Below are 27386 nucleotides of genomic sequence, written 5' to 3'. Positions count from 1 at the left end.
TCCCAGGCAGGGTCTGGCCAGAAGGAACCTGAACCACCAGGGCACCCATGAACCTGCTTTCCTCCAGGCGGTTCTGCTCCCTCCTAATTCTGAGACTCCTTGTTGCAGAGCAGAGGTTTGCAAACTGGTCTGGACATTGTAACCTCCTAAGCAGCGTCAGAGAAGCCCCAGGGCCTGCGGACGCCCCTGCACATTCTGGCCTTGCTGGTGTGGGAGCAGCTGGGCACTGGAGCCCAGAGTGCTCCCCAGGGCTGGTGGGCAGGTGGCGCCGAGGGCTGGGGCTCTGGGATGGGGCTGTGTGCCTTTAGCTGGATGCAGAGGCCCAAGGCGTGTTCTTCCCCAGGATTGTAAGCTCTGGGTTCACGGATGAGAGGCACGGACGTTGGGAACACACACGGTTTCCTGTTATGAAAAACTGAGCTGCCCTCCGATTCTTAAGGAATTCTCTATCTTTAAAAATTTAAGCACCAAAAACGGAGTCTCAGAAGTGCACTAGGTTCTGCAGTGTCACATGACTGCTTCCTGGGCGGGGGCAGGAGGAACGAGAGGGGGTCTGAAGAATTTCAACGTGGACTTGACCTTGTGTGTTCATTTTTTAAAGATTTATTTATTCATTTGAAAGTCAGAGTTACTGAGGGAGGGGCGGATGGAGAGCTCCCATCCACTGGTCCACTCCCTGAATGGCTGCAATGGCCAGGGCTGGGCCAGACCAAAACCAGGAGCCAGGAGCTCCATCTGGGTCTCCCAGTGCAGGGGCCTAGACATTTGGGCCGTCCTCTGCTGCTTTCCAAGCCATTAGCAGGGAGCTGGATGGAAAGTAGAGCAGCCAGCTCTGCAGGTGGCGGCTTTACCTGCTAAGTCACAGCACTGCCCCCAAACATCATCCACGTGGCCCTGCTTAGCTCCCCGTGACCAGGACACTGAAGTAGCAGGAGCGGGCTCGCTGTGCACGCCCGATGATCAGGACACGCTGGCAGAGCAGGCCTGGGTCCCCGGCTGCTCCCACAAGCAGCCCCCGGCACCTGGTTCCTGCCTCTGCACAGGGGTCAGGGCAGCGTGGGCACTCTGGTGCACGTACCAGCGCCTGTGGCTGCATGATCTTCCCATGATGCACCAGCCTCGGCCCAATCACCTGCTGGGGAACTCTTGGGTTACCCTGAGTCTGAGGTTCTTACAAACAAGACTGCTGTGAGCGTGCCTGTACAGAGCACGTGCCCCAGGCGTGGTAGTTCAGGTTCCGGGTTTCATGCTGTGTCCCTCCCTGCTCCTATGGGCTTGGCTGGCGAGCCCCTGACCCAGGGACACTGTCAGCGGGGAGTCTGAAGCCTCCGCTGCTCAGACGGAGCCGTCTCTGCTTGAGCACACAGGAGACTTTGCTGCACCCCTCAGACCTCCAGGAAGGCTGTGCAGCGCCCACGGAGGCGGAAGCTTAGCCCTGAGCCCCCGTCCTCTGGACTGGCCCAGGGCATCACTCAGGGAAGAAGGAAAGCGACCAGAAGGAGCAAGGCAGGGTGTCCCGTGACACCTCGGTGGAAGCTCTTGCTGCGGGTCTGCTCTGTGTCCCCAGGGCACAGCACGAGCGGCTTCCTGCCTGGCCCCTGGCCCTGCGCTCATGGAGAAAGGGGAAGTGGCTTGGCCCACCTTGCCTCCATCCTGAGGGCGTGAGGAGGGCCAGTGTGCCAAGTCCCTGGTCCTGGCAGCACGGGTCAGTGGTGGGAAATCAGCCAGGGGCACATGGGCCTGGCTGAAGGGGCTGCAGCCCCAGCCTGGGTGGGGGAGGCGCGGAGGCCCGATCCACCCCGTTTCTGACACCCGCCGCCTGCCTTTGCGGGCGATCCCTCAGTGTCACCATCTCTGTGCAGGTCTGAGGAGGGCCACACCAGAAGGCACCCGCCCGCTCCGGTGGGCAGGTGAGGGGAGTGCATCTGCAAAGCGGGAGGACACTCCCAGGCTGCCCAGGGCACGGCCTGAGGGCACAGCCGCAGGGCGGGACGGCTGCCCACACTTCCCATCACTCGCCTTGCTCTTTCCTGGGTGGGCTCCAACACCTGTGGGGAAAGAGACTGTCTCGTTCTGTTCCGCTCTCGTCCTCCACGTGGTTCCGAGCTAATGGGGAAGATGGGGCACTGCCAGGGTGGCCGCCTGCAGCTCCAGCCAGCTCGTGTGCCAGGAGCCCTCACCCAGCAACGCCCCACAAAATGCCAGTTAAGTGCCTTATTGAAACAGGAAAAGTGTATAATTATTCAGCTGGCTTTGGCGCACTCAGCTGTTACATGGGCACATTCTTGCTGTTTGCATTTGTCCTTTATTATTTTATGTCTCAGGGACTCGAACCAAATCCCAGGTCTGCGTCGTTGCCAAATGTGCAGTTAGCTCCTTTTCTCACGCTGGGCTCCAAGAACATGATCTGTTATGGAAGTGGGTTTCCCGGCTCCAGGGAGCCGCGGGCGCCGATCACTGGAACCCTGGACTTGGGTCCTCCCAGGGTCACTTACGGGATCGCAGGTGACTCAGCCTCTGGCTGCAAGGAAGGGTCAGGTGGAGATGTTGACTGATAGGCATCACTCATAACACTTGGGGCTTTTTCTCCCAAAACATGTGTTGATCTTTCCCTTTGCTGCTGTCTGGAGGAGGTAGCAGCCTCCACCCACTGCATGCTCAGGCCCAGGTGGAGCAGAGCGAGCGCTTTCCTCTTGGTGTGAACAAAGGAGTCTGGGCAAATGAAGAGAAGAATTCTTCCCAGATAGCAAACATGGAACAGGTTTTCTGGAGCTCGCCGGGATTCCGTCTCCGGGAAGCCTGGGGCTCTGAACCTCCACAGAAACCCAAATGCGGGAACACTGAAATCCACGTTCACTTTGGGCACCAGTAGAGGAAAGACAAAGACAAGAGCCCAACCACAACAGCACAAAACCGACAAGAGATTGCACCTGCCAGTGCCAACGGCCGGACTCAGGGCCACTCCTGCTGGGAGGTGCAGGCGCTGGCGCACGCAGGTGCCGGCTGAGCAGAACTGGGCAAGTGTTATTTGGCAAGTTAGCTTTCGAGATCTTGCTGCCTTCAGTTTCTTAATTGTTTTTGGAATTAGAGGTTGGAGAAAATGAAAAATTAAAGGTTCAATTCGGGCCAGGCCTTTACGTCATCACTGATGCCCCCTCCCCGCCCCCGGGAGGAGCTGTGGGTGTTCTTTGCCTCACCGATGGGCACGAGTGCGTTCAGCCGCTCAAGGCTCCGACAGAAGGGGGCGGAGGCAGGTCAGGGTCCGTGTTGCTGAGATGGCGAGAGGACCCCGCTCTGCTCTTTGTTTGAGGGCATTCCTTTGGCCTGGCGGGACCTGGAGATCGGAGGAACGCGGATTCTCTACAATAGAAGGAGGCTTCAGTGGAACATGGATCATCCTCGCACCCCAATTTGGTGTGGGGGGGGAACACCCCATACAGACAGGGAACAGCAGATCTGGGCCAGCTGAATGTCTTCAGTATTTATCATCTCTCTACCCACCCAAACACTCACCCATCTATCCACTTATACAGCCATCCACCCACCCACCCACCCATCCCTCCCTCCAACTACTCACCCACGCTTCCACTCATATAGCCACCGGTCACTCCCTCCCTCCTTCACCCCTGCTCTCCCCTCCCTCCCCTCTCTCCCCTCCCTCCCTTCCCCCCTCCCCTCCCTCTCTCCCCCTCCCTCTCTCCCTCCCTCCGCTCTCCCTCCCTCCCTCTCCTCTCCCTCCCTTCTCCCCCTCCCTTCCCCCCTCCCCTCCCTCTCTCCATCCCTCTCTCCCCTCTCCCTCCCCTCTCCCTCTCCCCCTCCCTCCCCCCTCCACTCTCCCTCCCTCCCCCCTCCCCTCCCTCTCTCCATCCCTCTCTCCCCTCTCCCTCCCTCCCTCTCCCTCCCTCCCTTCGCCCCTCCCCTCCCTCTCTCCATCCCTCTCTCCCCTCCCCCTCTCTCCCCTCTCCCTCCCCCTCCCTCCCTCCTGCAGCTCTGTGCAGAGTGGCTGCATCCCTGGTACCTCACCCAGGTGCTAATGGGCATCTGGCTGCAAAGGGTCGCAGGGGCAGATGGATTCCAAGTGTGGGGCGAGAGGAATGGGTGGGGGTGCCCCAGTCTCTCCGTGTGTAGAAACACGTATGTGTCCCCGCTCCCCTGTAAGCGTCTCACTCTCTGAGAGGCCCCCCTGTGGGAGGCTCAGTCGCTGCTCCGCCCCCGCTGACCTGCTAACTGTTTCAGTGCCGGCCGCCCTCCCCATCAGGGCTGGGCTCTCACCTGTCTGTCCACTCTCTCTCTGCTGCCTGAAGACATGATCTCAGACGTGGTAGTTGTTCAGCGTTTGTTGATTGCCAATAAAAATATTTTGCGTGGCATATTAGTAACTTGGTGTTACACTAGATAGCATTTCTAGACCATATATTAGAGCGTGTCCAAGATGGTCTAGAAATGCTGTCTAGTGCAACACCAACTTATTAATATGCCGTGCAAAACCACTTACATGTATTTATGCACCGTGGTTGTGGGCGGTGGTTCACAAAGCTCAGCCCCCTTTGATCTGGAAACGGGTCCCCCATGTTTGAACTGCCCTGGTCTGCCTGGTCTGCGGCTGCTCTGTCTGGAAGCCCGGAGCCATCCCCTCTCTTGGGGATTGTCCAGTGGGGATTCCACAGCCTGCGTGCCGGCCTTGAGCTGAGAGAATCTCTGCTCCCTCCTTGCCTGGGACAGAAGACAAGCAACAGCCGTGGAGCCAAGTGTTTCCCTTTTTCCAAATGTTTAAATTATACAGAGAAGCAGGAAGAAGAGTGCAGGGGCGCACATGTGTTTAATCGTCTTTCACATGTTTCCATATCACTTCTAGTGTATGTTACATGTGCGCACACACACTAGTCCTTCTGAGTATCACACACCGTGGGGTCATGTCAGGATCCTAATGTGGGAAGAGAAGGTTTATCAGTGCTGTCTTCCCTGAGTTTTACCTCTTACCCCGTAAGAGACAGCACTGATAAACATCTATGCTGAATAACACGGCGAACACTTCTACACACGCTCTCTGTGTTAACTTCCACATGTGAAAGGAAACATGAGAATCAGAATTCAGCTTTTTGTGTCTGGATTATTTGCTTTAGCATGATGATCTTCAGTTCCACCTGTTTTGTCAGAATGTCATTCCTTTTCACGGCTGAGTAATATTCCATCAAGCATGTGTGCCGCGTTTCTCTTATCCAATCATCCACTTAGGGACCTCGAGGTCGATTCTGCGTCTCTGCTGAACGGGGCTGCAGTGAACGTGGGAGGGCAGGTAGCTCTTTGATATGCTGACTTCAGTATTGGATGCCTTCCCAGAAGTGGGACAGCTGGGTCTGTGGGAGCTCTATTTTTAGTTTCCTGAGGCATGCCCGTGCTGTTGTCCCTGACACATGCACTCATCTGCGTTCCCGCCGGCAGTGCACTCGGGCTCCTCTTCTCTGCAGCCTGGCCAGCGTTTGTTAGTTTTTGACTTTTGGATAACAGCCACACAGGCTGGAATGAGATGGTCCCTCACTCTGACTTTCACTTGCATTTGCCTGATGGCTGGTGATCCTGACGACTTTTTCCATGACTTTGTTGGTCATTTGTGTTTCCTCCTTTGAAAAATGTCTATTCAGGTCATTTGTTCATTTCTTACCTGCATTGTTTTTTGTTGAATTTCTTGAGATCCTTATATATTCTGCGTATCAATCCTCTATCGGATGCATGTTTGCAAATATTCTCTCCCCCTCTGCTGGTTGTCTCTTCACTCTGTTAATTGCTTCTTTCACTGTGCAGAAGCTTCTTTGTTTGAATGGTCCTGTTTGTCTGTTTTTGCTTTCATTGCCTACGCTTATGTGATCTTATCTGAAAAGTCGTTGCCCATGCCAAGGTCTTGGAGTATTTCCTCAGTGTGTCCTCCAGTAGTTTCATGTTTTACATTTGGAGTCTTGATCCATCATGAATTGATTTTTTTTTGGGTGTAAGGTAGAGGTCTTCATTCAAATTTCTGTGAGTGGAAATCCAATGTTTCCAACACCATTTCTTGAAGCGACTATCCTTGCTTGTACAAGGAGTGTTTGTAGCATGTTTGTCGAGACGTTGGTTGTAGATGCATGGATTTATGACTGGGGTTGTGTTCTGTTCCATTGATCTCTGTGTCTATTTTCACACAAGTGCTGTGCTGTTTGGTTACTGTAGCCCTGTAGTGTCTTGAAATCTAGTGTTGTGATTCCTATGGCTTGGTTTTTATTGCTCAAAATCGCTTTGGGTATTTGGGGTCTTTGTGGTTCAATAGAAATTTTAGGATTTTTTTTATAGTTCTGTGAAGAATGTCATTGGAGTCTGATGGGTATTTGAGGTGAATCTGAAAGTTGCTTTGGGTAATGGAAATTTTCATGTTACTAATTCTTTCTGCCCAGGAACGTGGGAGGTCTTTCCTTCGTTTTCCTGTGTCTTCTCCTTTCATCAATGTTTTATAATTGTCATCGCCATGGTCTTTTATATTTTTGATGAAATTTACCCCAAAGTATTTACTTTTTTTGGTAGCCTGTGAATGGAATTGTTCTTATTAAGTTCGCTCTCAGTCGGTTTTAAAATTGCCGCTGATTTTTGCGTGTTGATTTTGTAGCCTGCAGTTTTGCTGGATTCTCTCATCAGTTACAACAATCTCTTGGGAGAGTCTTTTGGTTCCACTCTTGTCCAATACATTTCTGGGAGCTTTAGCCAGACCATCAGGCAAGGGAAAGACATACAGCTATGCAAACTGAACGAGAGGAAGTCAAATCATCCCTGTACGCAGATGACATGATTCTGTAGCAGGGAACCAAAGACTCTCCCGAGAGACTGTTGTAACTGATGAGAAGAGTGCTGAGTGGGAATCCTTGTCTGGTTCTAGACCTCAGTGGAAAGGCTCCCAGCTCTTCTGGATTCCATGTGACATTAGCTGTGCACTTGCCATAGGTAGTGTTTATTACACTGAGGTGTGTTACCTCTTTACCTTATTTGCCAAGGGTTTTATCACGAGACGGCATTGTGTTTGCAGAAAAAGCCCCTCTGATGTTCCTCAGGAGGCCCTCTGGTGACAACAGCACAGCCCTAGCTCTGGTTCCAGGTGGGGTCAGGCATGGGTGGGTGGTGACAACAGCACAGCCCTAGCTCTGGTTCCAGGTGGGGTCAGGCATGGGTGGGTGGTGACAGCAGCACAGCCCTAGCTCTGGGTTCCAGGTGGGGTCAGGCATGGGTGGGTGGTGACAACAGCACAGCCCTAGCTCTGGTTCCAGGTGGGGTCAGGCATGGACGGGTGGTGACAGCAGCACAGCCCTAGCTCTGGTTCCAGGTGGGGTCAGGCATGGGTGGGTGGTGACAACAGCACAGCCCTAGCTCTGGTTCCAGGTGGGGTCAGGCATGGGTGGGTGGTGACAGCAGCACAGCCCTAGCTCTGGTTCCAGGTGGGGTCAGGCATGGGTGGGTGGTGACAACAGCACAGCCCTAGCTCTGGTTCCAGGTGGGGTCAGGCATGGACGGGTGGTGACAGCAGCACAGCCCTAGCTCTGGTTCCAGGTGGGGTCAGGCATGATGGGTCTCGGGGTCTGGGCCCATGAGGAATTTTGCCTCAGAGACTTGTAGACAAGCAGCTGGAACCTGCCCCTCCCCAGGGCCCCCCCATAGCAATGCTTACTAACACCTCCAAGCTGCGGGAGCCACCGGGCACTGGGAGCCCGTTCTACTCTTCTGCCCATGGGCGTCCTCTGCAGCCCCCATGAAGACAGCACTCATCCAGGCAGCCCCAAGGGCCACGGTAGAGGAGGAGAGCTCACATGCAAGTCCCATCGGCTCCCTGACTTCCCTTTGGAAGTCTTAAGACATACATTACCTGTCCTAGGGCATCAGAGTGCCTCCAAAGGACAGCTGAGATTCAGAGGGAGAAAGAGGTGCCGTGGCAATAATATCGGAAGCAAGGTGGGCGTTACTGGCACCCGCGTGTGCCCGGGACTTAGTATTTTCCGTGTCCTATCTCGTGGAGCAACCACACGCACTCGCTGGTGCTCACACAGCCTTCATGTGGCAGAGCCAGGATTTGGGCCTGGACACCACCCGGGCATCAGCGGATTCCCTCCACGCATCCTGTCCTCACTTCACTTCTTCCTGGTGAGAGTACACGAGCTCCTTATCTCCTAAAAATGGATGACTAAGCAGATACGAACAGTAGGGAGTAAACGTCTCCTCCATCGGATCCCAGTTCCTAAGTCAGCCTCATCGGGGTTTGTCAATCTACAGGTCAAAGAGTGTGTGGAGAATGGGCCTGCGGGAGTGGACTCCTGACGGACAGGGGAGAGCAGGTGTGCACTCCTGACAGACAGGACAGGGGAGAGTGGGTGTGCGCTCCTGATGGACAGGACAGGGAGAGCGGGTGTGCACTCCTGACGGACAGGGGAGAGCGAGTGTGCACTCCTGACGGACAGGACAGGGGAGAGTGGGTGTGCGCTCCTGACGGACAGGACAGGGGAGAGCGGGTATGCACTCCTGACGGACAGGACAGGGGAGAGCGGGTGTGCGCTCCTGACGGACAGGACAGAGAGAGCGGGTGTGCGCTCCTGACGGACAGGACAGGGAGAGCGGGTGTGCGCTCCTGACGGACAGGACAGAGAGAGCGGGTGTGCACTCCTGATGGACAGGACAGGGGAGAGCGGGTGTGCGCTCCTGACGGACAGGACAGAGAGAGCGGGTGTGCGCTCCTGACGGACAGGACAGGGAGAGCGGGTGTGCGTTCCTGACGGACAGGACAGGGAGAGCGGGTGTGCGCTCCTGACGGACAGGACAGGGGAGAGCGGGTGTGCGCTCCTGACGGACAGGACAGGGGAGAGCGGGTGTGCGCTCCTGACGGACAGGACAGGGAGAGCGGGTGTGCGCTCCTGACGGACAGGACAGGGGAGAGCGGGTGTGCGCTCCTGATGGACAGGACAGGGAGAGCGGGTGTGCGCTCCTGATGGACAGGACAGGGAGAGCGGGTGTGTGCTCCTGACGGACAGGACAGGGGAGAGCGGGTGTGCGCTCCTGACGGACAGGACAGGGGAGAGCGGGTGTGCGCTCCTGACGGACAGGACAGGGGAGAGCGGGTGTGCGCTCCTGACGGACAGGGAGAGCTGGTGTGCGCTCCTGATGGACAGGACAGGGAGAGCGGGTGTGCGCTCCTGACGGACAGGACAGGGGAGAGCAGGTGTGCGCTCCTGACGGACAGGACAGGGGAGAGCGGGTGTGCGCTCCTGACGGACAGGGAGAGCTGGTGTGCGCTCCTGATGGACAGGACAGGGAGAGCGGGTGTGCGCTCCTGACAGGCAGGACAGGGGAGAGCGGGTGTGCGCTCCTGATGGACAGGACAGGGGAGAGCGGGTGTGCACTCCTGACGGACAGGACAGGGGAGAGTGGGTGTGCGCTCCTGACGGACAGGACAGGGGAGAGTGGGTGTGCGCTCTTGACAGGCAGGACAGGGGAGAGCGGCTGTGTGCTCCTGACAAGCAGTTCTTGAGCTGAAAAACAAAATCACCGAGTGAACGCCTCCATGGGGCGGCTTAGCTGCAGGTTAGCTTTGGCTATGGAAGAATTGGAAGTCAGGTGGTAAGAGTTTACTGAGCACTAGGCAGAAGGATGGGACTCCGGGGGAGGACAGCGGGTGAGTGTGCCGCTGTCTCCAGCTCGGGAAGCAGGGGAGAGGCCCAGAGGCGGCGGGGCAGTCCCCACCCTCCCTGCACAAGGCAGCAGCGCTTGCTCGCCGTGTGCAGGGAAACGCCCGCGGGGCCGCGTCCATGGCTGCTGGAGTTTCCAGTGAGGAAGCTTTCCTGGATGCTGTATTCGGTGTCACACTTTGGGATCACTCGGGAGTTCAGCTGACTACAGTGCGCCAGGAGCGCCGGGCCGCTTCTGGTGTGGGCACCCGCGCACGCCTCAGCCTCTGCCATCACAGGGGCGCCTCAGCAGCCAGGATGGAGCACAGCCCACGGTGCCTGCATAGGCGGCTTTGCGGCCTCACGCTTCATCTGGGCTACACCCCCAAGGCTCCCCTGTGTCACTCCTGGGGCGACACACCCCAACGATCCCCTGTGCCACTGCTGGGGTGACACACCCCAACACTCCCTGTGTCACTCCTGGGGTGACACACCCCAACACTCCCTGTGTCACTTCTAGGGTGACACACCCCAACACTTCCTGTGTCAGTCCTGGGCCGACATACCCCAACGCTCCCCTGTGTTACTCCTGGGGCAACACACCCCTACGCTCCCCTGTGTCACTCCTGGGGCGACACACCCCAACACTCCCCTGTGTCACTCCTGGGGTGACACACCCCAATGCTCCCTGTGTTACTTCTGGGGCGACACACCCCAACTCTCCCTGTGTTACTCCTGGGGCGACACACCCCAATGCTCCCTGTGTCACTGCTGGGGCCGACACACCCCAACGATCCCCTGTGTTACTCCTGGGGCGACACACCCCAACTCTCCCCTGTGTCACTCCTGGGGTGACACACCCCTGAAGCTCCCCTGTGTCACTCCTGGGGCGACACATCCCAACGCTCCCTGTGTCACTCCTGGGGTGACACACCCCAACTCTCCCTGTGTCACTGCTGGGGAGACACACCCCAATGTTCCCTGTGTCACTCCTGGGGCGACACACCCCAACTCTCCCTGTGTCACTGCTGGGGCGACACACCGAAATGCTCCCTGTGTCACTCCTGGGACGACACACCCCAATGCTCCCTGTGTCACTGCTGGGGCAACACACCCCAATGCTCCCTGTGTCACTCCTGGGGCGACACACCCCAATGCTCCCTGTGTCACTCCTGGGGCGACACACCCCAATGCTCCCTGTGTCACTCCTGGGGTGACACACCCCAACTCTCCCTGTGTCACTGCTGGGGCGACACATCCCAACGCTCCCTGTGTCACTCCTGGGACGACACACCCCAACTCTCCCCTGTGTCACTCCTGGGGCGACACACCCCAATGCTCCCTGTGTCACTCCTGGGGCGACACACCCCAACGCTCCCTGTGTTACTCCTGGGCCGACACACCCCAATGCTCCCTGTGTCACTCCTGGGGCGACACACCGAAATGCTCCCTGTGTCACTCCTGGGGCGACACACCCCAACGCTCCCGTGTGTCACTCCTGGGGCGACACACCCCAACGCTCCCTGTGTCACTCCTGGGGCGACACACCCCAACTCTCCCCTGTGTCACTCCTGGGGCGACACACCCCAATGCTCCCTGTGTCACTACTGGGGCGACACACCCCAACGCTCCCGTGTGTCACTCCTGGGGCGACACACCGAAATGCTCCCTGTGTCACTCCTGGGGCAACACACCCCAACACACCCCAACACTCCCGTGTGTCACTCCTGGGGCGACACACCCCAATGCTCCCTGTGTCACTCCTGGGGCGACACACCGAAATGCTCCCTGTGTCACTCCTGGGGCGACACACCCCAATGCTCCCTGTGTCACTCCTGGGGCGACACACCCCAATGCTCCCTGTGTCACTGCTGGGGTGACACACCCCAACGCTCCCGTGTGTCACTCCTGGGGCAACACACCCCAATGCTCCCTGTGTCACTCCTGGGGCGACACACCCCAACGCTCCCGTGTGTCACTCCTGGGGCGACACACCGAAATGCTCCCTGTGTCACTCCTGGGGCAACACACCCCAACACTCCCGTGTGTCACTCCTGGGGCGACACACCCCAATGCTCCCTGTGTCACTGCTGGGGTGACACACCCCAATGCTCCCCTGTGTCACTCCTGGGGTGACACACCCCTGAAGCTCCCCTGTGTCACTCCTGGGGCGACACACCTCAATGCTCCCTGTGTCACTCCTGGGGCGACACACCCCAATGCTCCCTGTGTCACTCCTGGGGTGACACACCCCAACGCTCCCTGTGTCACTCCTGATCGGGCCGTTGGCAATGAGTGACACCACGGGGATCTGTTCGCAGGGCCACAGCTAACTGAACTACTACCATTTCCTTCCTTTCGCCCTTTTCTCTGTCCCATCTGGTGTTCTGATAAGTAACTCCACATTTTCATGTGAAAAGAGGCTCTGAGGTGGTTTGCACGCAGCGGGCAAACTGTGCAGGGCTGAGGTGAGCTGGGCAGGGCCCTGGTGAGCTGGGTGGGGCTTGTGTACCAGGCGGGACCATGTTGAACCGGGCAGGTGTGTGAACTGGGCAGGGCTGTGGTGAACTGGGTGGGGCCGTGGTGAGCTGGGTGGGGCTTGTGTAGGAGACAGGATCATGGTGAACTAGGTGGGACTATGAAGTGGGCAGGGCCATGTTGAAGTGGGTGAGGCCTGGTGAGCTGGGCGGGTTGTGGTGAGCTGGGTGGGGCCTGGTGAGCTGGGCGGGCTGTGGTGAGCTGGGTGGGGCCTGGTGAGCTGGGCGGGGTTGTGGTAAGCTGGGTGAGGCCTGGTGAGCTGGGTGGGTTGTGGTGAGCTGGGCGGGTTGTGGTGAGCTGGGTGGGGCCGTGGTGAGCTGGGTGGGGCTGTGGTGAGCTGGGTGGGGCCCGGTGAGCTGGGCAGGGCCATGTTGAAGTGGGTGGGGCCTGGTGAGCTGGGCGGGTTGTGGTGAGCTGGGCAGGGCCTGGTGAGCTGGGCGGGTTGTGGTGAGCTGGGCGGGTTGTGGTGAGCTGGGTGGGGCTGTGGTGAGCTGGGTGGGGCCTGGTGAGCTGGGTAGGGCTGTGGTGAGCTGGGTGGGGCCTGGTGAGCTGGGCAGGGCTGTGGTGAGCTGGGTGGGGCCTGGTGAGCTGGGCGGGTTGTGGTGAGCTGGGCGGGTTGTGGTGAGCTGGGTGGGGCCTGTTGAGCTGGGTGGGGCCTGGTGAGCTGGGTAGGGCTGTGGTGAGCTGGGTGGGGCCTGGTGAGCTGGGCAGGGCTGTGGTGAGCTGGGTGGGGCCTGGTGAGCTGGGCAGGTTGTGGTGAGCTGGGCGGGTTGTGGTGAGCCGGGCAGGGTTGTGGTGAGCTGGGCAGGGCCTGGTGAGCTGGGCGGGGCCTGGTGAGCTGGGCGGGGCCGTGGTCCCCACAGAGGAAGGGAACAAGTTGGATGGAGAGGGAGGATTGCACCACAGTGTGGCCACAGCAAAGGCTCTGGGGACCTCGTGGACAGCACTGGGTCTTGTTTGGTCTCTCAGCACCACCCCCAGCCCTGCAGCAAGGGGCTTGAGGCACCACTGATGACCACTGGATGAGGGGGGCTCCTGATGGGGGTGTGCTTTCCACAGTCCTGTTCTGCCCACACCACACCTCTGACATCTGTGGCCGAGGTTTTCCCTCCATCCACACCCATTCTTGCAGCCATGGGTGAGTGTCCACTGTTTAGCTGCATTCTGACATTATTCACCCAGAATTAGCATCAGATCCCACCAGGTAAGGGCTCACTCCTGTTAGCCAGTCACAGCTGCCTGACTCGTGACCAATCAGCTATGAATCCAGGGGCTCCCAGGACCCTCTCTTTGTGCTTGGTAGTTCACTCGAGCAGCTCCAGACTCAGGAAGCACTACCTACTCTCTCCAGGATGCTGTGTGCAGACGCACCTGCCCATGAGGTCGGGGCACCACCTCCCTGCACAGGGCTTTTCCCCACCGCTGAGGGCCTTTCTGTCTCCAGGGGTGGGAGGTGGGGCTGCAGCCCTGAAGTCGCGCCTTGGGACTTCCCACCAGGAAGATACCTGGGGGCCCTGTCACCTGCCATCTCATCAGGATTCAGAGGTGCCCAGCTCTCAGGGTGCCCAGGGCCTAGAGGCCCTTGTGTTGGGAGCAAGGGGCTTAGACCAAGTATTGCAGCAGCACCTGTCACACGGGACAGATGCACACTTCTTACGCCGCATGTCCTTGAAGATGCCCATACCCGACAGCAGTTCCCAGAGTGGGATGCTGAGGGCTGTCACCCACAGCCTCGTCCCGATGAGCCTGGGCACCCTGGGACCTGGCTGTGTGACCTGCAGCCAGCCCGGTGGCCTCTGCGTGTTGGTTTCGTCGCCTGGGAAGTAAGGGCAGGCACGACATCAGGTTCTCCTCAGCTCGTTCACCTGCCAGCCCACGGTCGGTTCTCCGCATTTTCAGACCAACAATGCTGTTGTTTATTCAACATTTTCCCAGGAATTGTATTCCTTTTAACTTAGGGTGAAACTCTTCTACAGCCCTAAGTATAGCAGTGGCACTTAGCACACACAGGAAGGAGCCACAGAACGGAATGTCATAGGAGAGACACGATGCCATGAACCCTCTGGGGCTGCTGTGCATTGCACCTCTGAGCCCCGGGCCTTGCTGTTTTCTAAAGGTTAGCAGATACTTGAACGGCCTTGGGAATATGCAGTAACTGCGGTCGGAACAGACGATTCCCCGAGAGGAGCAGATGCTTGGCTGAGAACGAACATTCTGCTCTGTGTGCTGCAGGGACTCCGAATGCCTGGCGTACTGAGACCCTGGGGCCCTGTCCCCCTTTTCAGCAGCCAGCTTCTGCCCTTTGGACTAGCTGGTCTGTGGGTGGAGTCCTGTCCCCACAGCCACTCCTGTGGGCCAGGAGCGCTGGAGGACAGATGAGGGCCGAGCTTCTGCATCATACGTGTGTTAGCATGAGTCCCAGCCACAGGCCTGAGGAGTGAATGTACCAGAGCGGGGATCCAGGTGTTGTGTCTGAAATGTAGCCATGACGAGTGGCCGTGACCTCATGACGAGTGGCCATGACCTCATGACGAGTGGCCGTGACCTCATGTCGAGTGGCCATGACCTCATGATGAGTGGCCGTGGACCTCATGACGAGTGGCCGTGACCTCATGACGAGTGGCCGTGACCTCATGACGAGTGGCCATGACCTCATGATGAGTGGCCATGACCTCATGATGAGTGGTCGTAGACCTCATGATGAGTGGCCATGGACCTGATGATGAGTGGCCATGACCTCATGACGAGTGGCCGTGGACCTCATGACGAGTGGCCGTGACCTCATGATGAGTGGCTGTAGACCTTATGACAAGTGGCCGTGGACCTCATGATGAGTGGCCGTGGACCTCATGACAAGTGGCCGTGGACCTCATGACGAGTGGCCATGACCTCATGATGAGTGGCTGTAGACCTTATGACAAGTGGCCGTGGCCTCATGATGAGTGGCTGTAGACCTCATGATGAGTGGCCATGGACCTCATGACGAGTGGCCATTGACCTCATGCTTCGTCCTCCTACGATCCTGGAAGCAGGAGCCTTCCCAGCAGATGGTCGCTCGGCCCTGGAGTGACCTGGTGCAGCTGGGCCCCGTGCCCTCACCTCCCTCCTTGGTGTGACTGACAGGGAGTGCGTTTCCCCGTCCTCTCACTGGGACACCGCCAACGTCCTGTGCAGAAGCCTTGTCCATGCTGACCAGAGCTTAGCCCGCCTGGCCTGGGTCACTGCAGCAGTGTTCCTGAGACCTTCCTGGACGTTGTCAGCCCTGTGCTGAGCTGCCCCCGCCTGTAGCTGGCGTGGGCCTGTGGCCTCTGCAAGCACGAGGCCAGGCAGGAGCAGTGCCACGCAGGCCTTCAGGGCTTCTGCCACATTCCACTCACTGGGGTCACTGCTCCTGGTCCTTGTCACCCCTCCGCAGAGGGCCATGGGAATTCTAGGTCAGCACCAAGGTACAAGAATGTGAGGAGGACACACCAATCACCCGACCGTGGGGCTAGGAAGGGTGCACAGTCCCACCCTGGTCAGTGGGTCTCTGGTCTGACACTGCCAAGGCACTGAGACCGGAGGACATCCCTGCTTCTGTCACACAGTAAGAAGTGATGGTAATGACCACTGTCGGCCTAAGAGCTGAGCAGCAAGACGGTGAGGAGAAGGGAGAGCAGGAGAAGTTGGGGCAGGGCTTTGCTGAGGGCTCACTGAGTCCTGGGGCCTGTGCCCCGCCGCTGAGAACTTGGCTTCCACCCGGTCATCCAACCCCCCTTTTACAGCTCAGCTCCCGCTGCTCCAACCGGCGTCTCCTCTCCTCTTCCAGCCCAGGCTTATCTGCCCCTTTGCCTCTTCTTGGACCCCTCTGGGGCCGGTGCAGCATGAGCAGTGATGGTGGTGTAGTTTCAGCACAGGTTTGCTTTGGTGCCTTGCAAGTCACAGGCTGCGCCGGAGCTTCGGCGGTGCCTTCCCGAGTGCCCTGCGAGCCCGGCCCCACCTCCTCTAGCCTCCTCCGAGAATTGCTTCTCCCTCTGCCGCGGAGCGCCTGCCACCGAGCTGCCGTTTAGTTCTACAAATGCATGGGAGAAATGTCGTGAAGAGTAACCTGCAGGGCAGTGTGGGGTCCGTCTGGCGTGTGGGACTCCTGGGGTGTTCCGTGAGCCCGTGGTTTCTGTCTTAGTCCTCAAATTCTGGGACATGCAGAACCACGGGGGTGGGGGCTCAGCATCTGGTGACTGCGGTACTTCCGTGACCCGTGCTTGGTCTTGGTGAGATTCGATTCCCAGAGCTGTGTTCAGGGAAGCGCAGTCCCCGTCACTCAGGACACAAATGCATGCGGATGCTCCTGGGTGCCCAGAGTCAAAGCCACTCTCATGTGTGACGTGTGAGGGCACGTGCGCTCCCGAGGCCCCGGCAGGCCCAGGAGTGCCGGCGGCCACCGCCTCCGAGGCCCGGCTGCTTCACCGCCCACACAGCGCACCCTCCTCTCCTCTTTCTGTAGGGGCAGACCGGGGACCACACAGGGAGGCAGGCTGGGAGCCGTGACTTGGTTCAAGGCTTCTCTTTGCGGGGAGCCGGACTCCATGGGGACACACTGGCCACTGCTTTGCACTCTCACGGCTTCTGACTCGGGGTACTGGACCAGGGGACCTCACTTTTCCTAACTGTCCTCCAAGAAGGGCAGCTCTCTGGACACAGAACCCAGAACCAGGACCAAAGCTGTAGAGGGCCTGAGAGGAGCCCAGTGTGGCCTTGCAGGGACACAAGGACACCAGTGAGCCTCACCTGGGAGGAGGGTTTTGCGCTGTAGTGAGGGGGAGATCAGAGCAGCCCCTGGGCTTTGCTGTGTCCTTGGCCAGACAGGCCGGGGACTCAGAAGCTTATGGTCATTCGCTTTGTGGGGATACGTCCAGGTGCTTCAGTCTCCACCCCAGGAAAACGGGGGTGCATGGAAGTTAAGAGAATGCAGTGGAAAATCTCAGAGGTCCTTCACTAAGGGGTGGGGGCCTCTCATCACGTTTGGAGTCCCTCTGCCTTTGGATTAAAGATCGGGCTGTGACGTGGATATTGGTTGTTAAAAGAAACTAGAAGGAAAAGCGGTCGCGCGTCCCCCGTGCGTCTGTGGCGTGTTGAGCAGGTGCTCGGGGAAAGCTGCTCAAACGTTAACGTCAAACACCGATGATGACCGCCCGTGCACCCAGGTTCCCGGGGCCTGCAGTGTGTGTGTGACTTTGCATCTCTCTTCAAGAAAAGGAATTGGAAGGCACAAATACAAAGAATGAACGAGGGTATTTATGTAGAATAAGCAGCCTTACAAAGCAGTGGTTTTCAAGCTGAGAGATGCCACAAACTTCGCGAAGGCAGAAGACTGGTGTGTTTTAAATTGGCTTATTGACCCGCCCTCCGACCCTTTCCCCATCTCCGTGGGTTGAATGTCCTTTGATTGCCCTATTCATCTGGTATTTTATAATGCCATTTTATAGAGGATAGAAGGGTAATTCAGCCTCTTCTTCATGGCTGATGAAAATTTATTTTTTACTATTGATAATGAGAGAAACATTTCTTTCAGTTTGATGACTTGTTCTGGGGTGAAATCAGGGGAACACTCAGGATTATTGTCCAGTCTGGGAAAACCTCTGGAGCTTTTTATAAAAGATTTATTTATTTGTTTAAAAGACACAGTCACAGAGAGGCAGAGGCAGAGAAAGAGAGAAGAGATCTTCCATCCGCTGGTTCATTCCCTAAATGGCTACAACAGCCAGGGCTGAGCTGATCTGAAGCCAGGAGCCAGGAACTTTTTCTGGGTCTCCCGTGAGGGTGCAGGGACCCAAGGATTTGGACGATTTTTTGCTGCTTTCCCAGGCACATTAGCAGGGAGCTGGATCAGAAGAGGAGCTGCCAGGACTTGAACCGGCACCCATATGGGATGCTGGCGTGTCAGGTGGCAGCTTTACCCGTTACACCACAGCACCAGCCCTGAATAGCTGGAGGATCTTAGCGAATGTTCCGTGGAGCAGCCCCTGGCTCTGTCACTGCCTGCCTCAGTCTCCCTCATGCCCATCCCCATGCCCACGTTCAGTGTCGTGGAACCTTGGCCGACATTCTGACATCAGCGAGTCTGAGCGGGTGGCAGGGCTCCCGGCGGCCACTGCGGCACCTGCGGCCAGCAATGCCTGAACCACGCGTGACATACAGGAGCCCCCCTCACTCCAGGCAGGGGTCTGAATTGCCGCTAAAACCACTTTGTCCTGTGAACCCTGCAAAGCAGGCACTGCCGGGAGCCCAGGATGGGGCTCCTCTGCGCCCTAGGAGCCCCACATCGGCGAGGGACTCAGCCTAAGCTGCACCAGGACCCCGGCAAAGCCGCCTCAGTGGTGACAAGAGCCTGAGGAGAGGGGGAGCTCTGAGGCCACAGCTGCTCAGGATCCAGCTGTGGCCCAGGAGTGATCATTTAATTTTGCAGGGATCATGAATCCCACCTTCAACGCGAGATGTTTGAACTGGGGTGTGTGTGAGGGTCCCAGTGCCCCCCACGGGGTGTGAACCCCACAGCTGCTTCCACGCAGGCCCAGTGCAGGGCAGAGCAGTGTCAGTGTCGTTGCCCTCCCTCTGCCCCGAGCGGCGACTTGCTGGTCACTGCCTGCGTTTCCCAGGGCTGTGGAGATGTGGAGACTGCGCTGTGACTGTTGCCATCATCGCCGCCTGTGACCGCCCACCTCTCGTTTCCCACGAGTGAGGCTTGAGGGCACTGGACGACTGCCCCAGGCCTTCCTCTTAATGGAAGCTGCCGGGGAAGGCGAGGCAGCAGGACTCAGTTCCCGGCCTCGCCCTGGTGGCTCCTGGCTGAGGGTCCTTAGTCAAATCTGACTGCAAATCCGGGAGAATCATGTTGGCGTCTCTCTCCCCCGTTCACTGTCACTCCTCTCCTCTGAGGGCTGGATGGGCTGGGGGGGTAGGAGGAAGTCAGTCCTGCTGGGGTACAATGTCCCTGGCAGGCTGCCGGGAGGAAGTCCTGGGATAGCCAGGCTCTGGGGCATGTGTGTGTGCGCATGTGTATGTATGTGTGCATGTGTGAGTGTGTGTGCATGTGTGAGTGTGTGTGTATATGGATATGTACGTGTGAGCGTGTGTGAGAGCATGTGAATGATTATGTATGTGTGTGCATGCAGGTGCACCTGCGAGTGTGCATGTATATGTGTGCATGTGTGTGACTGCGTGTGTATGTGTGTGAATATGTACCTACATGTGTGTGTGCATCTGCGAGTGTGCATGTGTGTGTGCATGTGTATGATCATGTACATTTGTGCATGTGTGTGTGCATGTGTATGATTATGTACGTGTGTGCATGTGTGTGGCTGCATGTGTATGTGTGTGTGAATATGGATAGGTACATGTGTGTGTGCACCTGCGAGTGTGTATGTATGTGTGTGCATGTATGTGACTGCGTGTGTATGTATGTGTGAATATGGATAGGTACATGTGTGTGCATCTGTGAGTGTGTACGTATGTGTGAATATGGATAGGTACATGTGTGTGCATCTGCGAGTGTGCGTGTATGTGTGTATGTGTATGATTATGTACATGTGTGCATGTGTGTGACTGCGTGTGTATGTGTGTGAATATGGATAGGTACATGTGTGTGCATCTGCGAGTGTGTGTGTATGTGTGTGCATGTGCATGATCATGTACATGTGTGCATGTGTGTGACTGCATGTGTATGTGTGTGTGAATATGGATAGGTATGGGTGTGTGTGCATCTGCGAGTGTGTATGTGTGTGTGAATATGAATAGGTACATGTGCGTGTGTGTGAGCGTGTGCTTGCATGTGTATATATGTGAATATGGATAGGTACATGTGTGCGTGTGTGTGAACGTGTGCTTGCATGTGTATATATGTGAATATGGATAGGTACATGTGTGCGTGTGTGTGAACGTGTGCTTGCATGTGCGTGTGCATGTGTGCATGCTGAGTGCCTGTGCCTGTCATGTGCTGTGGAGAATGAACCCACCTGTCAGGGAGTCGTTCCCAGAGGAGACATTCCTTCTGAAGAGCTGTGCTGATCTGGGAGTCTGGGGAGGGCTCGTGCCTTTTCAAACACGGGGCCGGAGGGACAGCCTCTGCCGGACCTGACGCCTCGTAGCTGCCCTGGGCCAGCCATCGGGTAAGGGACAGCGGAAGGGACGGGGGAGGGGGATGGGTGAGTCGCGTCTGAAGACCCTGCCGAGGGTGCCTGGGAGGCCGAGCTGGGGAAGGCCCTCGTGAGGAGCAGGCGGCCTGCGCTGGATCGTGACCGTGCACCTGCTGGCCAGGGAAGCCTGTCCACCACAGCCGTCAGTGGACGCGGAGCAGGGCCTCGCTGTCACCGCCCCTTGGGAGTCATTGCTGAGGAATGATTGGTCAAAGGCTCTGTCCATCGTGGAGGCTCAGAGCCCAGCAGGAAAGCCCTGCAGACCTGCACCCTGAGAGTGTGGGATGCTCACTTCCCGTCACCCTCTCCAGGGCTGCATTTTTCCAGGCTTCTAAATCTTCGCCCATGTGAGACAGGGAAGACGGTAATTTGTGCTAATTTGCATTTCTTTGATTACTAATGTGATTGAACATTTTTTAATGACCTAGTAGCCATTTGCATTTCTGTTTTTGTAAGTTGCCTGCTCATTTCTTTTGGGCAAGGGAAGCTTATTGAGGAAATTCTCCCTGGAGGTGTCGCGTCGGGTTTTATAGCATCCTCCTTTGTTCTCAGGCTCCGGAGACGTGCCTCCCGTTGGAACACTGTACCGGGAGCAAATGGCGGACCCGCGGCAGGCGCCGGGCCGGGCTTCGGGCTGCTCCTCTCAGCCCCTGGGCTGCTCAGCTCTGTGCCTGCCCTTCAGTACCTTGCTCCTCTCTTCATTGCTGACCTAACATCTGGTCAGCTGAGTGCCCGCACTGCTGTGCCCCACGCTAGGGACCAAGCCCCAGATGTCCAGGAACGGCTGTCTCTTCCCCTGAGCGTCCTGAGTGGCCCGTGTACAATGGGCGCAACAGTTTCTGAGGTCCACACATCGTCTTTTCAGAATTCACATTTCCTGCCAAGTTTTCGAAGCTCTGGTGGGTAATGCTGTTTTCTGATAGTGCCGTTTGGTCCTGGAGTTCTGAGCGTTCTAGACCTTCTTCTGGCATGCTGGATGAAGTTAGAGCAAGGACCCCGCCCTGAGGGCTCCTCACTCTCCGTGCCCCACCGCCCCCAGAAAGCCGTCACCGTTCACTCCAGGGTGCGTGTGTCATCCTGCTTCTTGGAGAACGCTGAGAACTATCACTGCACGGCTGGAAAACAATGCCTAACGCTCTTCACTTCCATCATTAACTACATTTGAAGGAAAATGTGTGAATATCACTGACATTTCAAGGACTATATTTGCTAATAACTGAGCCTTAGCAAATTGAAATTATTTACAAACTTGGCTGGAATGGGAATCCAATAACTGTTTCTGGTCTTGCTGAACAGTCCAATGAAGGGAGCTTTCTACATCACACGCGTGCCGTCCTCCCCTCTGGGGTATCAGCTGCGCGTCTATATGTTACATCCGCAGCTGGCTGTAGAAGCGGGTCTGTGTCTTCAGACCCTGTGGGCGGGGGAGCGAGTCTGTGCTCTGCCTTGGCCGGGGTTCAGGGGAGGAGCTTGGGGCACAACTTCCAGCTGAACCTGTGAGGAGGCTTCCCCAGCCTGAGTGTGCCCATCTGGGGAGACGCCCAGTGTGGCGGGCCCGGGGGGACCCCTGGAGCCCTGCATTTGTGAGAAGCAGCAGGAGCTTGGCTCCCTCCAGCCCCGGCATGCCTTCCGTGATGGGGGCTCCTATGCAGGCTTGGCTTCTGAAACAGAGAAGTTCGGGGGGTCGGCCTCATGCACCCGGCTCCTGCTGAAGCTGTGGACTTTGTCGGCTTAGGGAGTCTGAGGACTGCATTGTGCCAGTAACACAACTGCGTGTGCGTGGAGCAGAGGCTGCAAGTACAGCTCCCTCTATCTTGTCTGCTCAGGACTGTCATGTCCATGCCAATTTTCATCCGTGCACACCAAGGGGACCTTAAGCAAATCCATTTCTCAGTGAACTCATTTGGAACACAGTTCCAATGGCAACCGTGGCCCTGGTGGCCTGAGCTGTCCTGAGGTTGGCCTTTGGTTGGGGTGACGATGTTGAGGTCACGGCATGTGCTAATGTGGCAGGGACGGAGCCAGCTGAGGCCTTTGGCGCTGTCTGTTCACCACTGGGTTGTGAGTAGACAGCCTGTGGGCCCTTGGAATGGGGAGACCTCAAGTGTCTTGACTGCTGGAAGACAGCTGCCGCTGCCACCCGTGACACGCGGAGACCACTTGTGTCTTTCCAGAAGTTTCTTTCTGGAAGGACGTGTAGCCGCTGTGCAGTGCTGGGATGGCCTTCTTGTTGCTGAAGGTGCAGGCTGGACTGTGGAGACAGGATTCCCGCCGTGGTGTCCACGCCATCCTGGGCCTGACCTGCCTGTTAAACATGGCGCCACTAGGTTGTGCTAGAGTATAAACCTAGCCCTGTGCAGGTTGGCTATTTCTTTCATTCTTCCCTTTTTTTAGAAAAATAGATTCTGCTGTTCCCGGCGGTTTGGAAGCACACATCAGCAACGTCGTTAGGACCACTGTGCTGCTTGGAGACGAGGGAGCTTTGAGGGACACCATGGTGAATTTATAAGGCTGGAGGAAGCCACGCGCCCAGGGTTATTTACACTTCCGCCTGGCTGTCACCTCTGAACACCCGGGGCCCTGGGGCAGGGAGCGCTACCTCTGTCCAGTCTCCTAACCAGCTCCTCATTGTCCACCTGCACTCAGCACCCAGAGCTGTCTCCTGGTTCCCTTCTTGTCTTCCTCCCAAGCCCCGCCCTCCTAGCTCCCCCACCCACCGTGGGCAGGGACTTGGGGTTCCTTCTGAGACTGCCTGCTGTGCCCCAGAGTTCTCCGAGCCCCTGCATCCTCTCCCCGGGTCGCCAGCTCGCGGAGGGCCGCTCTGGTCTCGGCCTTGGCAGCCACCGAGCCAGTTCCCATCGGAAGCCCCTTCCTCTTGCTTGTGACACCCGGCAGAACCCTTAGCCAGCTGTCAGGAGGCCCTGTTTCTTCATCTGGCCCCAGGAACGCTCGCTTAGAGGGCTTTGTGTCACTCGGGCCATTGGCTTAATGACCCATCGATTGTCATCGTCACAGTCTTGCTGAAGTGTCCCGTGTGACTGTGTTGATGAGAATTAGATTAGGCTATGGAGAAGAGAAAAGGAAAACTCACCGTTCAGTTCTTCCTCCTGTTAGACGTCTGCAGGTGAGGAAGCTTGGGCCACACCCACAGCTCTGGCTTTCCTCTGTCCTTGCCTTGTGCCACGGTCAGGCACCCCCGTCCCATGGTGGCTGCTGGGGCCCCTGCTCGCTTCAGCCTGTTTCCGGGGGAGGCGGGGAAGGACTGGCGGTCTCTGCCTGCTGACTGACTTTGTTTTCCTTTATTTCTCATTATCTGAGGATTTTTTTCCAGTGGGAATCTGAGTGCGTCAGGAGAAGATTGATTTGGTGTCAAATGGAACTGGCTATAATTTCCAATTTTCCCTGTGACTAACTCTGTTTTGTTGGGCAAGTTTTATAACTTCTCTGAGTTAGACACTCTGCTCGATCATCTTGTTTAAATCTTACCAAAGTGCTGAAAGTAGGCACGGCTTACATCTAATTGAAAAGCAGAATGCCAGAGAGAGAGAGAGAGAGAGGGAGGGGGGAGGGGGGAGAGAAAGGGGGGAGAGAGAGGAGGAAGGGGGAAGGGGGGAGAGGGGGAGGGAGAGGGGGGAAGGGAGGAGGGGGAGAGGGGGAGGGAGGGGGGAAGGGAGGGGGAGAGAGAGGGGGAGGGAGAGAGGGGGAGAGAGAGGAGCAAGGGGGGAGGAGGGAGGGGGGAAGAAAGGGGGAGAGAGAGGGGGAGGGAGAGAGAGGGAGGGGGAGAGGGGGGGAGAGAGAGAGAAGGAGAGAGAAGGGGGAGGGGGGAGAGAGGGTGAGAGAGGGAGGGAGAGAGAGAGAGAGAGAAGGGGAGGGAGAGAGGGAGAGAGAGGGGGAGAGAGGGTGGAGAGAGAGGGAGGGAGGGGGGAGGGAGGGGGGAGAGAGAGAGAAGGAGAGAGAAGGGGGAGGGGGGAGAGAGGGGGAGAGAGAGAGAGGGAGGGAGAGAGAGAGGGAGAGAGAGAGGGAGGGAGGGGGGAGAGAGGGGGAGGGAGGGGGTGGGGAGAGAGCTCTTCCATCCCTTGCCTCCTCTCCACGTGCCTGCAGCAGCCAGGGCTGTGCTGGCTGGAGCCAGGGCCTGGAGCTCCTCACCCCCACGTGGGTGGCAGAGGCTGACGCACTTGAGCCTCTCCTGTTGCTTCCCAAGAGGCCTCGGCAGGAGCCTGAATTGGAAGTAGTTTCTGGGGCTTGAACTGGCACCCCAACATGACTGCGGGTGTCCACTAGTGTCTCAACCCTGCCAGCCACAGCTCGGCCCTGAAAGCAGGCTCTGTGTCTGTCTGACGGATGAGGGTGCCAAGGCTCAGACACGTCTCCGTGTCACCTGGGGTGTGACACAGCGATGACGGTGTCACTCACACAGTGACACAGCGATGACAGTGTCACACAGTGTCTGACAGCGATGATGATGTCACTCACAGTGTCTGACAGCAATGATGATGTCACTCACACAGTGTCACACAGCGATGATGACGCCACTCACAATGTCTGACAGCAATGACGACATCACTCACAGTGTCTGACAGTGATTATGATGTCACTCACACAGTGTCACACAGCGATGATGACGCCACTCACAGTGTCTGACAGTGATGATATCACTCACAGTGTCACACAGCGATGACGACATCACTCACAGTGTCACACAGAGATGACGACATCACTCACAGTGTCTGACAGTGATTATGACGTCACTCAAGTGTCTGACAGAGATGATGACGTCACTCACAGTGTTGATAGTGATGATGACATCACTCACAATGTCTGACAGTGATGATGTCACTCACAGTGTCAGTGATGATGACATCACTCACAATGTCTGACAGCGATGACGTCACTCACAGTGTCTGACAGTGAAGACAGCGTCACTCAAAGCTCTGGTTTTCCTTGCCTGAATTTCAAGTCTCCGCCGACTATCAAACAGGACACTTCACCCTGCGTTTTTCTTTACCAAGGGGTTCACAGAATAATAAACAAGCTTACCGTGAGCAAAGATGACAGGAGAGTGACAGGAAGCCCCTAAACCTGCCGTGCCTGAGCCCCGTCCCCTGGGCCTCCGGCTGGAGGGTCTGGGTGGGCCTGGGCCGTCGGCAGTGCAGGAAGCTGACGTCTTTTTCCTGGTGAGCCTTTGGCACAAGGAGAGCTTTCTAGAAAGCTGGTCTAACTTGGCGTCGTGTCTTGGATGGAGAAGTGCGTGCCCACTCTAAGTGCAGTGCGCAGACCTCTGCCTGCATCCACTTGGAGGGCTGCAGCCCCCTTCTCAGAAATGCCTGATTCTGTCCCGGGCAGCGCTGACCGTCCTGGTGGGCGCTCAGCTCCACTACCGAAGGTGCTGGGTCCCAGGTCACCGTGCCCCTCCTCCTTTGCTCCTCTCTGGGGTGGGGTGGGGGGAGTGGGAAGATCCGAATCAGCAGTTGCGACTTCGGAGCACAAAGCCAGGATTCCAGGCACATCCGCCCGTGTTCCTGCGCACGAAGGCTGCCTTCGCAGGGGCTCTGTGGCGCTGCGCGCTGCTGGCCCTCTGTGAGCCGGCGCCAGGGATAATGTTATAGTTACGCTTCAGAAGCAAAGCGGCCAGAAGCCGCATCTGTAGGCCTTTGTTTGCTGTCGTAGTCAGCCTGTGTAGGTGGCTTCTGGGGGCAGCTGCAGACGTCCAGACTGATGCCGCAGTCTGGAACCCAGGGTCCCACTTCGGTCCCACGCGTCACTGAGAACGCGCTCTGGGGCCTGGTTGGCAAGAGGGGAGCTGGGGCAGGACGGGAGAGCCCTTCTCTCGGATTCTGCGCACGAGGCAATCACCCAGGGGCGAGGGCCTGGGCTAAAGCGAGTTTTGGGTGGGAGTGCGACGAGGACACAGATTTGTGCTAGTAACTCACCAGGACCTTCCCAGGCTCCTGCAGCCAGTGTGAAGCAGCCGTGTTGGACAGGGGCCCCTGGCATGGCCCAAGCATGGCAACGCCACACTCCTAGTGCCTGCTGCTTCCCAGGTGGGTCCCAGGGACCTGCCATCCTGACTCCTGTTCCCATGGCCAGCGTGGGGCGTGTGTGTTGTGGGATGCTCTGAGACTCTGCAGGGGCTCCAGGGGGCTGCCTTGCCAGTGAGTGGCCGAAGCAAGACCCAGACCCACGGGCCGAGTCCTTGCTCTTCCCTCGTGGCACCTGGCTGCTGGCCTGAGGAGGACGTGCTGGGCTGCGGGTAACAGAAGCCAAGTCTGGATCCAGCAAACCCAGTGCAAGTCACATACGGATTCAGTAAAAGGAATGTAGCTCAGCTCCAGTTTACACATCAAAGCGAATTGATTCCGGAGACACAGAGGTTTCTCACCGCCCCCAGCATGGGGCTGCACCCCCTGAGGCTGCCTGGACCTGCAAGACACCGGCCGGCAGTGTTGTGTCTGCTTTTCCCCGTCCCTCAGCTGACTCCTCCTTGCTGTAGACGGGCGTCTGCCGGCTCCTCCACGCGGCTGTCAGTTCTTGAGCTTACCGCGGCACGGTAGAGGCACTGCTCCAACAGTCCTGAAAAAGGGGTTGATTGGGCCAGACTGACTGAGCCACCCATCACGGGGGCCGGTGGGCAGGTCAGAACATGGGGAGGCATAAACATGGCGGCTCCCGCGTGGCCAGTGTGGATGGCACAAGCGGACGTGGACACCAGGGCTTGTGTGTGCATTTCCTGCTCGGCTGTATGTGACCAAAGCCCAGGGCGCCTCTGCTAGGGCAGCTGCTTCCCGGAGGAGGCGGGGGCCTGGGGGGTGCACGGTTGGCCACACAGTGCTTTCCATCCTGTTCCTGTGGATGGCTCCCGACAACGGGGAAAGGTGGACAGATTCGGCTGGGGACTGAAGGGAGCGAGGGAAGAGAATGTGTTCTGTTCTCAGCTTGAGTCCGAACATCATTCACCCATCCATTCACACATTCATTTTTCATTCACTATACTGAGCATGAGAAATGAAAC

At 57.5% G+C, this 27386-nt stretch overlaps 1 protein-coding gene across 1 annotated transcript in view; it reads left to right on the top strand.

The window, feature by feature from the left end:
• AGBL1 (AGBL carboxypeptidase 1) overlaps positions 1-27386 on the top strand; it is a 636726-nt gene that overhangs the window by 801 nt on the left and 608539 nt on the right. The window lies entirely within an intron of this gene.

This window comes from Oryctolagus cuniculus, chromosome 12 (assembly GCF_964237555.1).
Source record: "Oryctolagus cuniculus chromosome 12, mOryCun1.1, whole genome shotgun sequence".
In the NCBI taxonomy this organism is placed as follows: Eukaryota; Metazoa; Chordata; class Mammalia; order Lagomorpha; family Leporidae; genus Oryctolagus; species Oryctolagus cuniculus.
Note: the sequence above shows the minus strand (reverse complement) of the source record. Positions and strands in the feature narration are given on the sequence as shown.